Source organism: Rhamphochromis longiceps, linkage group LG11 (assembly GCF_057381845.1).
Source record: "Rhamphochromis longiceps isolate RC_006_pf linkage group LG11, R_longiceps_female_GT1.1, whole genome shotgun sequence".
NCBI classification, from domain to species: Eukaryota; Metazoa; Chordata; class Actinopteri; order Cichliformes; family Cichlidae; genus Rhamphochromis; species Rhamphochromis longiceps.
In genome coordinates this window covers 31308196-31321262 of record NC_140567.1, presented here as the reverse complement: position 1 = coordinate 31321262, position 13067 = coordinate 31308196, and the positions used below count along the sequence as shown (strand labels likewise).

General features: G+C 40.6%; 1 protein-coding gene across 8 annotated transcripts in view; it reads right to left on the bottom strand.

Annotated features, from left to right (window-relative positions):
• The window catches only part of mef2d (myocyte enhancer factor 2d), a 75218-nt gene extending 68546 nt beyond the window's left edge, over positions 1–6672 (bottom strand). For 4 of the 8 annotated variants that reach the window (XM_085423643.1, XM_085423641.1, XM_085423642.1 and 1 more), the window contains exon 1: positions 6355–6672. The gene's annotated coding sequence lies outside the window, so the exon portion shown is untranslated. The remainder of the gene's footprint in view (positions 1–6354) is intronic. The other 4 variants (XM_085423647.1, XM_085423648.1, XM_085423646.1 and 1 more) reach the window with 1 other exon arrangement.
• Between the last annotated feature and the right edge of the window lie 6395 nt (positions 6673–13067).

Here is a 13067-nt window from a genome sequence, read left to right as displayed (position 1 = left end):
GTTCAGGCACGGGTTTTTTAGTGTCGCACTGCACCCTGCAATGTCAGCTAATAACTACAAATGTATGTTATATGCCATTTTCACTAGTGTGAATGAACATAGACTGCGTGGCATGTAAGAAAATGCTAATTTAGACATTGCCCCAACTTGACTCTTATATCATTGTACTGAGTTAATTTTTAAAAATGAGTTTGAGACAGAATACGCCTGGTTAAAAAGAAACATGATGATCCTAAGAAAAGTTATGACCATTGTTTTCCCCAATGATCTTTAAGCTGATGAATGTTTACTCGCTCATAATGAACAGAAAATACATTAGTCATTAAGCTTAAAACATTTTTGGGGGAAGGTTATCGGTATGCCCATATGATAAATCTCCAGTACAACACTAGCGCGTCTATATTGGTCAGGCCTGAGTATTATCTGTCTCTGTGCTTGTCTGTGTTTATGTGTGTTTTCCTGTATGTCCATTCTTTACCATCCTGGTGTGTAAAGTGGCAGTGGAGCAGCCTGGAGCAAAGAGATAACAGTCAGCGGTAGAGGGTTGGCCGTCAGGGGGAGGAGTAGTGGTGGTGGTGGTGAAGATGGTTCTCGGCTGCTGGAGCCTTGCCAAAGGACTACAGAGAAATCCATTACTTTTCCCACTCAGCACCAACATCTGCTAAAGCTGATCGCAACCAGCTCCACTGCAGACACCCACTATGTGCTGTCCATTCGAGCCCAAGCTATGATTACATCAACCTAGACTAAAATCAGTTTCTAACGCTTTATGGACAGAAAGCTGCCAATGTCATGGGAATTGTCTGAAACCTATATGTATGTGCTTATACCAATTGTAATGAGGGTCAATTTAAATACCCAGCAGACGTATAACGTTTAATGGTTATGAAAAAACTAACACAAATCCAGGAGTTAAACCAGCACAAAAATGCAAGCCGAGAACAAATTCAACACAGGAAATAAAATAAGCTGTAAAAACAGGCTGTTCTGAACTTAAGGACCAAGTAAAATAAAAAATAAAAAAAAAACCAACAACACTGGCACAATGTTCACACAGTTGTTCAAAGAAAATTACTGAGGCAATAAACTCTCTTATTGTTGAGAAAAAGCATCCATTAAAGTTGCTAAAAAATGTCTTTTTCAGACAACAGACAGTGACCCTGAACAGAGGTACACAATCACCAGCCAGTGGCATTTAAGTGAAGAATACATAATCCAAAAAATGCCCCATGAATCACTGGCTGCTGTTTACCAATGTTGATGTAGCTGGCACTTCGGGGAGGTTCATGTGACTTCTGGCTAACAACACAAAGTGGAAAAGTATCGGGTGTTTTAAAGCCACAGTCAAGAAACACGAATTTTAAATAGCGTAAAAGATTCGATTCAAATTACACTTCGATAACTCTTACTGATGCTGGGATTGATAGTCAGTTTGTGTCAGACAGGACTGTCTGGTCAATTGATGTCAAATGTGTTTTGTTTTTTGGTCCTAAAATAAGTTTTCCCAGAAGATCTGACAGGAGGGAAATGGTAACAAATGGTGGCTGGTGATGTGCCAGCCACAATTTACTATGCATAATATGCTGACTATAAGAGAGTACCTCATAGAACTAAACTTAAAAAGAAAAAAAAATCAGTAGAAAGCTAGGTATCACAAATTGCTCTCTGTAGCACAGCTTACGTGAAAAGAATCAAACCAGCAAACTTGTTGGTTTTTGCAATCACTGGCAAAAAGATACATGATCCTCTAAAGGAAGCTAAGCTAAAGTGCACTATCAGTAACAGTGACTGTTTGTCATGATATAAATATAAGAAAATTATATTGACTGCTAATGAAATATATAAAAATATCATTAAGCAGGCCCTGCTGGCAAAATATCACAGACATAGCCTAAATATCTGCACAGGAGTTCAGGGCTTCATGTTTCAAGATGTGTGCAGTTTGCCTGGATATAGCTGTTGAAGTCATGACCTCTGCACCAGGCTTGGAAAATGACTGATCTGTGGCTCACTTTGAGGTAGACATGGATCAATAATTTACCAATATTCATTTATCACTCAAGGTTCCATCAAAATAGGTCTGACAAGTTGGACAAAATACAATTTGACAAATGATCCAATCAGATGCGCTGTTCAACTGGGAATCAAATGAAATCAAATCAGCAGGTGTCTGAGGTGGTCTTGCACCTGTGGTTTAATTTGACCAAAAACAGAAAAGATGTAGCAGACCAGAAGAGTGATCAAAATGAACATGCTCTTCTGCCTCATTAAAAACAGAAGGACCAGAAATAAACTCTCCAGTGTTAGGGGCATTTAAAGGTTGAAGGTTAAATGGCAGGCTGAGCTCAAACCAGTGTTAATCGGTTGATTAATTCGTAAGCTGAAAATTAATTTGAAGACATTTCATTTTTCTTGCACAAATGAAAAGCATCCACTTGGGATTCTAACCACTTTTTTCCCCTGGTCTTTTCCAGTCCCCCCCCCCTCCTGTCTTAATTGCAAACACATATAGGCACTGAGACACTGACATCTTGAAGGCATTAATGCCAAGGTTCATGCATTGCACACCAGCTTCAAGATGCATTACAATAATGAATCGGGTTTTGTAAGAGGAGGAGGAAAAGTCTAATAGATTTGCTCCTCGCTGGGAAACAGATAGAACCATCAATGGGGCTGAGAGTGAAGGGTTGGGGGTTGGGAAAAGGTTGGCGTGTAACTGGGCCACTGAAAATGTGACCCGGCGAGCCCAACCTTGAGGGTGTTCTGCCAGCACCAGCTGTGTGATATTTACAGCCTGTTGCCTCATGTTCCCGGGCAACTGTTGGACACAGCTCCCAGCACACTCAAGCTTCAGATCACCCAGCATGCATCTTTACAATATCAACAAAACCCTATGGCTGATTTTGTGGAATATCAGCAGGTGGAGTAAAGGGAGGGCATGGTGACAAATAGTGGAGGAGGAGAGGGAGATGGACGAGGAGGAGGGAGCTGCTGGCCTCGTATCTGAAGCCTGGCTTATGATTGTGATTGTGCCTGTGCTTCAGCGCTGCCAACCCTGGCAGTGGAATATGATCTCCCCTTCCCCCCTCTCCTCTTAACCAATCATGGGTGAGACTTTAGAGAGGTGGGAAAGAGTGGGTAGGGCTGATGCAGTGCAAGGGCAGCACTTCTGAGGTGGTGGTGGTTTGGGGCAAGAGATGAGATGGGATGGGAGGGGTAGTAAGAAGATCTGTGCCTCATGGCTTGTGAATCACGCCCGCACTGCTGGGTCGCTATCAATACTGCAGTCTGCCCGAGCACGTACACACACTCCCAAACACGTATACAAAAAAACAAACAACAGCACGCACAAAAAGAAAAAACACACCTACGCACTTAACACAGGGCGCCCTAACTGTCACTGATCTGCTGTTTGTGCTCATAGCCTCTGGCATGAATACAGCAAAAATATCCCGATAATACCCATAATGCACGTATATACTGTATGCGAGTGCAAACACAGATTCACAAAGATGTCTTTTGTGCTGAATTTTAGAAACCATGTGGAGTATAGGGGACTTGTTGGCAGGCCATACAATACTTTAACTGTAATTTGTTGTCGATCTGAGACCTACCCCTGTCACTGCATCACCAACATGGACAATGTGGTTTGGCCTGTTGGGTTACATCATGACCAAAAGATAAAACCTCCTAACATGCTCAGGGGCACTCCTGTTCCTGAAAGGTGTGGACTGATTAGAGGAGCCAGTGGTAAGAGTTTAAAATTATAAACTGTAACCGCGTAAGAACTGTGACAAATAGGAAAAATGTGAAACTGTTTCTTGATTAGAAATCCTTCAGATTATCTAATAAGGGCTTGAGGCATTTTTTAAATGTATTTGAAGATCTGCTGTGGCCTTGCATGTATAAGAGGTCACTACAAGTTCTAAAGTTTTCGTGCATCGATTTAAAGGTGTATTACAGTCACTTAAAGTAAATCAAATTGAGTCTTCTAGATGCTTTTTCAAGAACTGAAACCGATGTCTAAAATCTCAGCTAAACATGCCATTGATGGTTATTTTTGTTTGATCAAATAACCTTATCTAAAATGACTTAATCTTCAGATACGTAGTGCTTGGAGATACTCAAATGTGCATAATTTGCTTCTTCTTACTGTTTGTGTAATTGTAAGTTGGATATATTTGTTTTTCAGACATGATAATTTCCCCTCAGGCTGAGAACTCCTGTGATCATAAATTTCTTTATTTACTGACAGTTTTAGGACATAAAAAAAAAATGACATGATAAACTGGTATGATAATGACTAAATAAACAACTAATCAATCAACGCTGTGCCATTACATTGAACTAGCTCTTACATACAGTGTTTTGTTTTGTTTTTTTGGATCACAGCAAATTAAACAGCTGCAATTTGATTTATAAATGAGAGTTATTCTGGCAGCGGCAGTATTTAATGAATTTATTATTCATTCAAGTACTACCCATTACGTTGGGCTTTGTTTGTCTTTGAGATCAGATCATTTATAATCTATAATCTGCCTCATTAGGGCAAATAGTTTTGAAATGCAACTCTTGAGATGTCTGGTGGAATCCAGGTTTCCTCCCTGAAAGCTTTTCCCATCGTTTCAAATGTGCTGCGGCACAATAACAAAAGGTATGTGACAAAGAAGAATGCCCGCCAGACAAAACACTAATGACATCAATGTGACACTCGAGGACGAAGGGCGTGCATGCCCGAGTCAGCGTGCGTACGATAGTTTGACATCACTAGTCGAACATGTTTTCATCAATGGGACCTTATGCAAGAGCCAGACAGGTAAGATCAAGACAACCGGCTGGCTCTAACACATAGTGCTTTAACGCAAGTGCTGTCAGGTTTATTTTCATGAATGCAGGTGAGTGGGAGGAGGAATTCTGTTTTTTTTTTTTTTTCAGCATGAAAATACCTACCTATTTTTATCATCCACCACAAACGTTATGTTTATTTATCTGTCATTAACTGTGTAATGTGGGCACCGCAAGTATGCTAAAGGTACTCAGTAATAATAAACACTCCACGGAGTGTGGCACACACACACAAACACCACTGTTCTAAGAAGTAACTGTAGTCCTTTCAACAATTTCACTCTCCCTATAGAAAACATTTTTGGTAACAGATATACACAGACTCAGTCATGATTGCGCGTGTGTGTGTGTGTGTGTGTGTGTGTGTGTGTGTGTGTGTGTGTGTGTGTGTGTGGTCATTAGAAAGCACAAGCTCCTTCAGCTCAGAGAGGCATCTTTCAATCTAGTCACAGGAGATCGAGCCAGGTCGGCTTTGTTGTCAAGAAACCTTTCAAAACAAGTGCGGAGCAGCTGCTTGGAGACCTGCAAGTCCATCCACTCTTGTTCTGACTGGTTTAAAAAGCAGAAGGCACCAATCCAACTCAATAAAACTTGTAGAAATGAGAAAAAACATCACAACCATGTTGAGAAAGGAAAACTTATTTCCTGTCATCATCCCAAAATTAAATGATGATCACTATGGAGCAACCAACAACAGTGCAGCGCACGATCCATGTAATAATCTCCCATCTGTAGAACAAGACCCTTCAAATTCCTGATGTAATTCTTTTTCTACAAACAACACAAAGGCAGACAAATCAATTTAAGCCTGGAAATCAAAATAAGCCTATTATTTCTAGGATAAAACAACCTCCTGCTATTAACCTTGTGTTTTTCCTTTTCTTTTTTGGGAAAAAGCACAGTAAAAACAGGGTAATCGCAAAGGTTAAAGAACCCCAGCAGCTGTATTCAATGCGATATATCTCACCATACGTAAAGTACAGAACATAGTTTTAACAGGTGTCAAGGGCACAAGCGTCATGGCACTCAACTCACCATTAATGGTCATGCAAGCCTTCAATTCAAGGAAGAAAAAGAGCAGGTGTGACGTTATGAGCTTCACAACAACACAAGCTTTCGACCATAAATCACTACAACAGACCCTCCCTCCACTCTTGAGCCTCTCTCAGCACATTGGGGACTTGGGTAGATGTCAGTTCAGCAGCTGACAAAGGACAGCCGGCCACACAGCAAGTCACCTCGCACTCTTCCATATCTACCTCGTAAAGACCTACTGATTGCTTCCTGGACTGATTAGAGACCCGAGAAATCTCTGAATGTTCATGAAAAACATCTTTTTTCAGAACTTCAGCTAAAACGTGACTTTTAAACAGAGACGAGGTAGTGTGAAATCTTAAAAGAAAAAAAAAAACGACTTTCTCTCTTCATGGTTTTAAGAAACATAGCATTCATTTCACATCAAATCAATTTAATCAAACCAACTGTAACATCTCTATCGACTGCTCTTACCAGCGAAGATTTTTGGTGCCAAAAAGTTGTTTTGGAAGTTCTATGACACAGCAGAAAACAAAACACAATGTTGAGGTCAATAGTTCCAAAGTAGTCCAAGTCAAAGATTGCAGAGGTATACAAAGTCCTGAATAGAAAGACAGTCCGGCTTAGAGCAGCACATGTGCCACTCCACCCACCATCGACTGCCGAAGTGACAACTGCTGGTGGAACACCTCACTCTGGACGCCCCAAATTACCCTTCTTACTGGACCCCAAGCACCACCAAGCCCCCTCCTCTGCTGCTGCTTCTTGTCACTCTACCTCACTCCTCACAATTAAACAGTACACTCATCCCACTCTCTACCCATAAACCCCTCCCAGGTCACCCTTTGCCCTAATATGCCTTCAGCAACTGCCACCAATTCATCATAGTCTATGTTAGCAAATGAGGTGTGTGTTGGTCAGCTCTTTAAAGAATTTTTTTCCCCGCATTTCAGCACATTTAATGCAAATCCTTGCATTTCCAATTTTTTAGTAGGTCAAAATTTAACTTTATTGAATTATAACTAATTGAACAATAGATTATTTTCTAAATATAAATCTCATTCCTTGAAGTTTAAACTGATAGTTAAAATACGAAACTTGACATTATATGCCACAGCAAAAAAACAAAAAACAAAAAAAAAACAACAAAACAAAAAAAACAGTGCAGTACACTATCAAAAAAATCTGCATTTTTGTTCAGCATAAAATTATTATTATCTCATATCTGATCTGATTATTTTACTCAAACTTTCACTTTAGTGATCATCACAGCCAGATTGATCTGCTCCACTATGGTAAAATAATACAGTGAGATTTTTTTTTTCCATGTACTGCCAACAAACAATGGAAAAATATGCCCCCCCCAAAAAACATGTTGGAATGCTGAAATCGTCAGCTGACAAATGCAAAAGTTAATAACTTGTGTTTTGATAACTAAACCTAATTTTACTAAGCTTCTGACATAGTGTTTATTGTAATTCCCAGTTTATAGGCTAAACAGAATATGGCTATATGTATGTGTCCCAAATGAGTGAGGGAGTCACTAGCTGCCTAACTGAGGGTGTGAGATCCTTGTTGCACACCAGTCTATCCCTCGTGCACGTGTGTCTATACATCTTCCATTTGGATCATAAGCTGCTAGCAACAGGGTGGCAGCTGCCTACATACCTTTTGATCCTCTGGACTCTCTGAGGACTCCACCCCCCAAAAATCTGGACACATACACACACACAAAGGCAATGCAATGCAATACACACATATACTCGAATGCTCAGCTGTCGGAGAATTCAACACAGCGGTAATGTCTTGTGCCCTTCTGCCCTACCGTTCAATATGCGATTTTGAAATTCTGCTGTTAAACTTCAACAGCTACACTGCAACATCTCCACCTTCCCATCATCTCCAATGTGGACCACTGCTGACGGTTCTTATCTGATGCCATATCCAAATCCTAGAAGATCTGATCTTGGTAAGATACGGTTGTTTGACAGCAACCACTGTAAAAGGAACGCTTCGCTCTCTGTGACTTTTTTGCAACAGCGACTCTGCTTCCCAAGACATGAATCTCAGCCCGTGCCCTTTCCTGACCTTGAAATCTCCAAAGGGGGGCCGGAGGGTGTGGGAAATAGGAGGCCACTAGTCTGCTAAACAGTTGTGTCATTGAGTTTCCACACACAGTGAATACATGTATGGGTGCAGGCACGTATGTGCCAAGAACCCAACGGGTTAAACAAGGGGCAAAAATTCCAAAGGCCATATTCATCTTGCAGCAGTAACTTATATGGATAAATCTGTAAAAGGAGAGAAGAAAAAATATTTTCCCTTTGTGTATCTGGAACAGGAAATCTGCCCATGGTTAGGAAAATATACACCACTACTAAACCCAACAATCCTAATGTCAGAGTATTGAGGGCACAATTACTTCAACAACAAACACGGTTGCTCAGATGGCCTTATCTTTCTGCCCCGTTCTCCAGGTTTTTTCCCCCGCTTGCCATCCACATTTGTCATCCGTGTGCACGACTGCCTGGGGGCTCTCCGTGTTGAACACACGGTGTTGGCCCGGAGCCTAAAATGGGGATCTATGAGCCTACCTCCGCTCTCACTGACAACTGACTGCAAGCGCGGGCCAAGACTGTGTGGTGCTGGCTACATGTGGTGGGGATCCGGCACTGAGGAGAGGTGGGGGAGGCACAAACACTAAGCAAAGGATATCTATTCTCTCCTCTTTAGCAGAGCAGTAAAAGAAAGCAGCTCCTTTGCCCAGAGGCAAGTGTATTTATGTTTAAAGGAAACACAAAAGCATATAAGCTTCAGCTCTTGCAATGATAAACATCCATCCATGTAACTGCAAATCCTTGGAACAGCTGCAGAGAAGGCAAAAAGATTTGTTTTTGCGTATTGTTCAATGTGAAAGGTGTGCCACCTGAGTGATGTGCCATGACAAAGAAAAACTCAAGAGGTTTTGTTGAAGACAAGCTTATTTGGTACTTTGTCTTTGTACCAAATGACTAATAGGTTTGTGAATAAGCATGATATGCTTTCAAGGGTCTGACAGTGAATACCCTGATTATGCAAATCTGCCTCCCTCCCGAGGATGGGGTAAATTAAAAAAAAATGACAAAGCTTTTCTTTGGTGTGGCACTAGTGTGAGCCATTTTCTCGCATGTGACCTACATTATTAAGGAATTTTCCACATTTTCACATCCTTACGACAAATCTCACAGCATAATAAAGCTCAGAAGATGAACATTTCCAACAGAACGTACTCATCCAAACAATGAGGCTGTCTAATTACTCCACATTATCTGTGCCAGCATCCAGAGCCAATCTTCGTTTTACTTACATTTCATGTTAGAAATCTAGTGATTTCAAACCAGCAGGTTTTCAGATGCCCTAAAGCATCTTGAGTGGATCAAACCAATTTCAATTCAATTTTCACCATTTATTTTCACGTATGTCTATTCAGAAAATATAAGATAAGCACATTGAATTTGCTTTCATTTCTTTGCATCTGATTTTAGCCATTAAGGTAGGGATGTGATGCAAATGAAGAAGTACAAAACAATGAGGCAAAACCATTAACTCTTCTAAATCCTTTTATGTCATAATAAACTGGTTAATTGTTGAGATCATAATGACAAAAACAGTTGAAATCTGTTGTTAGAATTCCCGCAGCCATTGACGTCTCTTTTTGTGGGACCAATAAAGATGTGCAGTTTAACAATGTAAATCAATATATCAGTCAAGAAGTTACGAAAAAGATAAATGATTTGTAAAGCAAGTAATTGTTTGCCACTTAATAAATCAATAGATCCAGTTTGGCACTCTAGTATTTAGAGTTCTACTTTAATTCAAAACTGCCTTCAAAATGAGCAAGTTCCAACTGAAACACATTAGATTAGCAAAAATTTTAAAAATGTAATTAATTAAATGAAGCTGGAGGAGTTCTGTACAGAATCCAGACGGATATGATCACTGTTCCAGTTTGTTGTGGCTGAGCTCAAAGGGAATGCTTTTCATTTACTGATCAGTCTGCCTTCCTTCCTTTTCTCACATGCGGCCACGTAGATCACAGATACAGAAGTTGCAGAAATGAGCTTGCTCCGATAGGGCCCTGAGCTCACCCTTAAGGCGCGTCCACACAGGAAGTAATTCGTTCGTCATGCATTGCTTTGTTGCTGACAGCTGGCAACCGTGTTTGCCAGACATTCCAGACTCCAGTCGCCTAGGTAACCCTCTAATACATTTAAAACTTTGCTATATGTCAATCAATGGTATCCTGCACTCTCACTAGCAGTCGCTTCAATCTCTTGCTTTCAAGTCATAAAAAAGTTTAACTCGGGACCTGCACACTTTGCGTCGCCAGCAATTGCTTTCCATGGTCTCTGCTAGCTGCGAAATTAAAGTCATCACTTCCTCTGTGGACATCTTCAGAGATAAGCCATGGAGCTTCTCTGCATCAGAAGGATCTATTTGAGGTAGTTTGGGCACTACCAAAGTAGAGTCAATGTCCAGTCTACAACCAACCACAACACCATAAATTCACTGGCTCTGGTGTCAGAATTGGCATCGTCAGTGGTTTTGGTAAGGGCGTGTGTAAAAAATTCTGCAACGACTCAACGATGTAGCCCACAGATTGTATCTGCCAATATTTTTCCATGTAAATTATCCCATCTTTTGCTTTACTCTTCTGAAAATACACCAGAGCAGGAGTGACTGTACACCAGCACTGTCAACATGTCAGGGGAAAGTAGGGAGAAGCGGCCACCCACTGAGGTTTTTCAGGCATATCCATGGTTGGATAAGCTTATAACATTTTCAAAGAAATAAATCTAAACTACACACAGAATGTGAGCTACTTAAAAATAGCACGAGACTGCACTGGAACACCTTTAGGGACTGCTGTATGTCACAGTACCGACCAGTATTGTATTTGTCTTTATCTAATCTAGCCCTTGCTCACTCAATCTGGGGAAATTTGGTATCTCCTAGCCCCTGGAGCTGTCGCAGCTATAGGTTAGAAGTCAAGAGCAGCAAGACAAGCCCCAACAGACGCAGCAACCTGTTCCCTTCAACTGTCTGCCTCACTCAGCTGGCTCCACAAAGGCTGCAACCCCCCCACCCCATAAAAGCCTCTTGTTGCAGCTCCAAGCGCACCGCTTTTCCAGGCTGTCACTGCCCAACACAGGAACAGTTTTAGGGACAGATTATTAACATCAAACTCCCCTTTGAATCTGTCTTTAATATAACACGAAGCACTAAATTAAGCAGCGCTCTGATTTCTGCTTATTTTATGGAGTAATCAATGAAGTACCATTGCCTTCGTAAGGGAAATCAATCCCTGTTGACTAACAACATGCCTTCCTGTGTACAGTATACATTTTAATATGTAAAGTGTAGTAGTAAGCTTTTTCCATGTCCCTGCCAAGCGATTTAAAGTAAAATTACAGCTGGCTCAGTTATTCTAATTAATGACCTGTGCGTGAAACTTTATCATATTTTAATCTATCAAGTAAATTAAAGCCATAAATCACTCAACACCTGTGACTCCCACACCAGCATGACATAGTGCATTGTGCAGGACAACAGACATTCAGCTTACGCCCTGAAGGAAAAAAAAAACCAAAAAAAAAAAAAAAAACCCCACACAACAAGAGCAGACATCTGGAATCAAAAGATCACCTATGTTAATTTCAAAGAGCTGTTGAGATCGAGAGGTCTGGAGGAGGAAAATTATCTCCTAAATGGTCATTCTACATAACAAGAGACCTTTATTACCACAGATTTCAAAGCTCACTTGCTCTGACCTCCTGTAATCTATACGATTGGTTGTTAGTGATGTTGGTGACTTGGGAGCTTATTATATGTCTGTACTTACTATAAATTATTATTTGGAAGCCCATCAGCTGAGTGAATAGAAGGAAAAAAAAATCAGAACACATGGAGGCGTGGGGTGTGGTGTGGGCTGGTTCTTCTGTGACTCTCTCAGCCTGTGGATAATCTCACAACTTCATACACCGCTTTGCTCTGCAGCTGCTAATGGCAGTCTTTGTTCTGCTTTGAGCTGCAGTGAGCACATAAACCAGCCCCCACCTGCTGCAGGTTCTGGTAAGAGGAGCCCTCCAGATCTCCAGAGCAGAGCTGCAGTCCATGCTTTGGACTTGGTGTAACCACGAAACAAGATCCTCTTTGGAGAAGCAAGTAAAGCATGCCTGTGGTAAACACTACATGTTGCCATATAATTACCTGTAATTGTACTACTGAAATGTTTGAAGTGTTACAAAGCCTTTTGCCAAACACAGAGAGGATTATTTCATGCCACCTGGACTGACAATAAGCTCAAACTGGCTGATATAGTGGCCCAGCCCTCCATACCAATAGCAGGAGGAATAATAAAAATGAACCAATCTGAATTTACTGGGCCAAATGTAAACAATGTCTTCTTACATCAGGATAAGCAGAGATATCACTATTTTATTTTCACATTACTATAAGTGTTTCAGGAGCATTCAAATCAGCTTAGATCTCGAAGGTTACTGCTCCTAGAAACTACTAAAACCGTTTCTTCAGCTGTGGTTTGTCGGTTCATTTGCTACTGATTGGTTAGGGGAAAACGAAACAAAATAAGCCCCCTTGCACAAAGAATCTATCAACACGCAACTACTGCCAAACAGAAAGAATAAAGGAAAACAGAAAAGCAGTTCAAGATGAACATTAAATGTGATTTAATTTACCATATTTTTTAAATGATACATGCAGCTATTCTATCAAGCACAAAGATGAAAGAGTGGAAGTTAGCTGACGTGGTCAAAATTACTTCTCGACACTAAAAGATCAGTGTCAGAGCCAACAGCTGAAACCAAAGCGCTATCAAAGTTTCCACAATGTCAAACTGAAACACAGTCTGCTTAGCTCTAGGACCACGCTGTCAGGTCATGAGTCACACCTTTGAAAGTTGCTACCACATTCTTCTTACTGTCTAACAAATAAAAGTTTAGATAGCACTAAATATTGAAAATTACTTTCCTAACATTTAAACTTGAAGTTTTTTGATCATGACTGATTCTTTTGGACTCATTTTTGTACAGTAAGATCTTAATTATATTTAAAGTTTTAGGGTTTGGTTCAATTGCAAAAAAACAAACAAAACAAAGACATCTGTCATGTAAGGAATCAAACTTGCT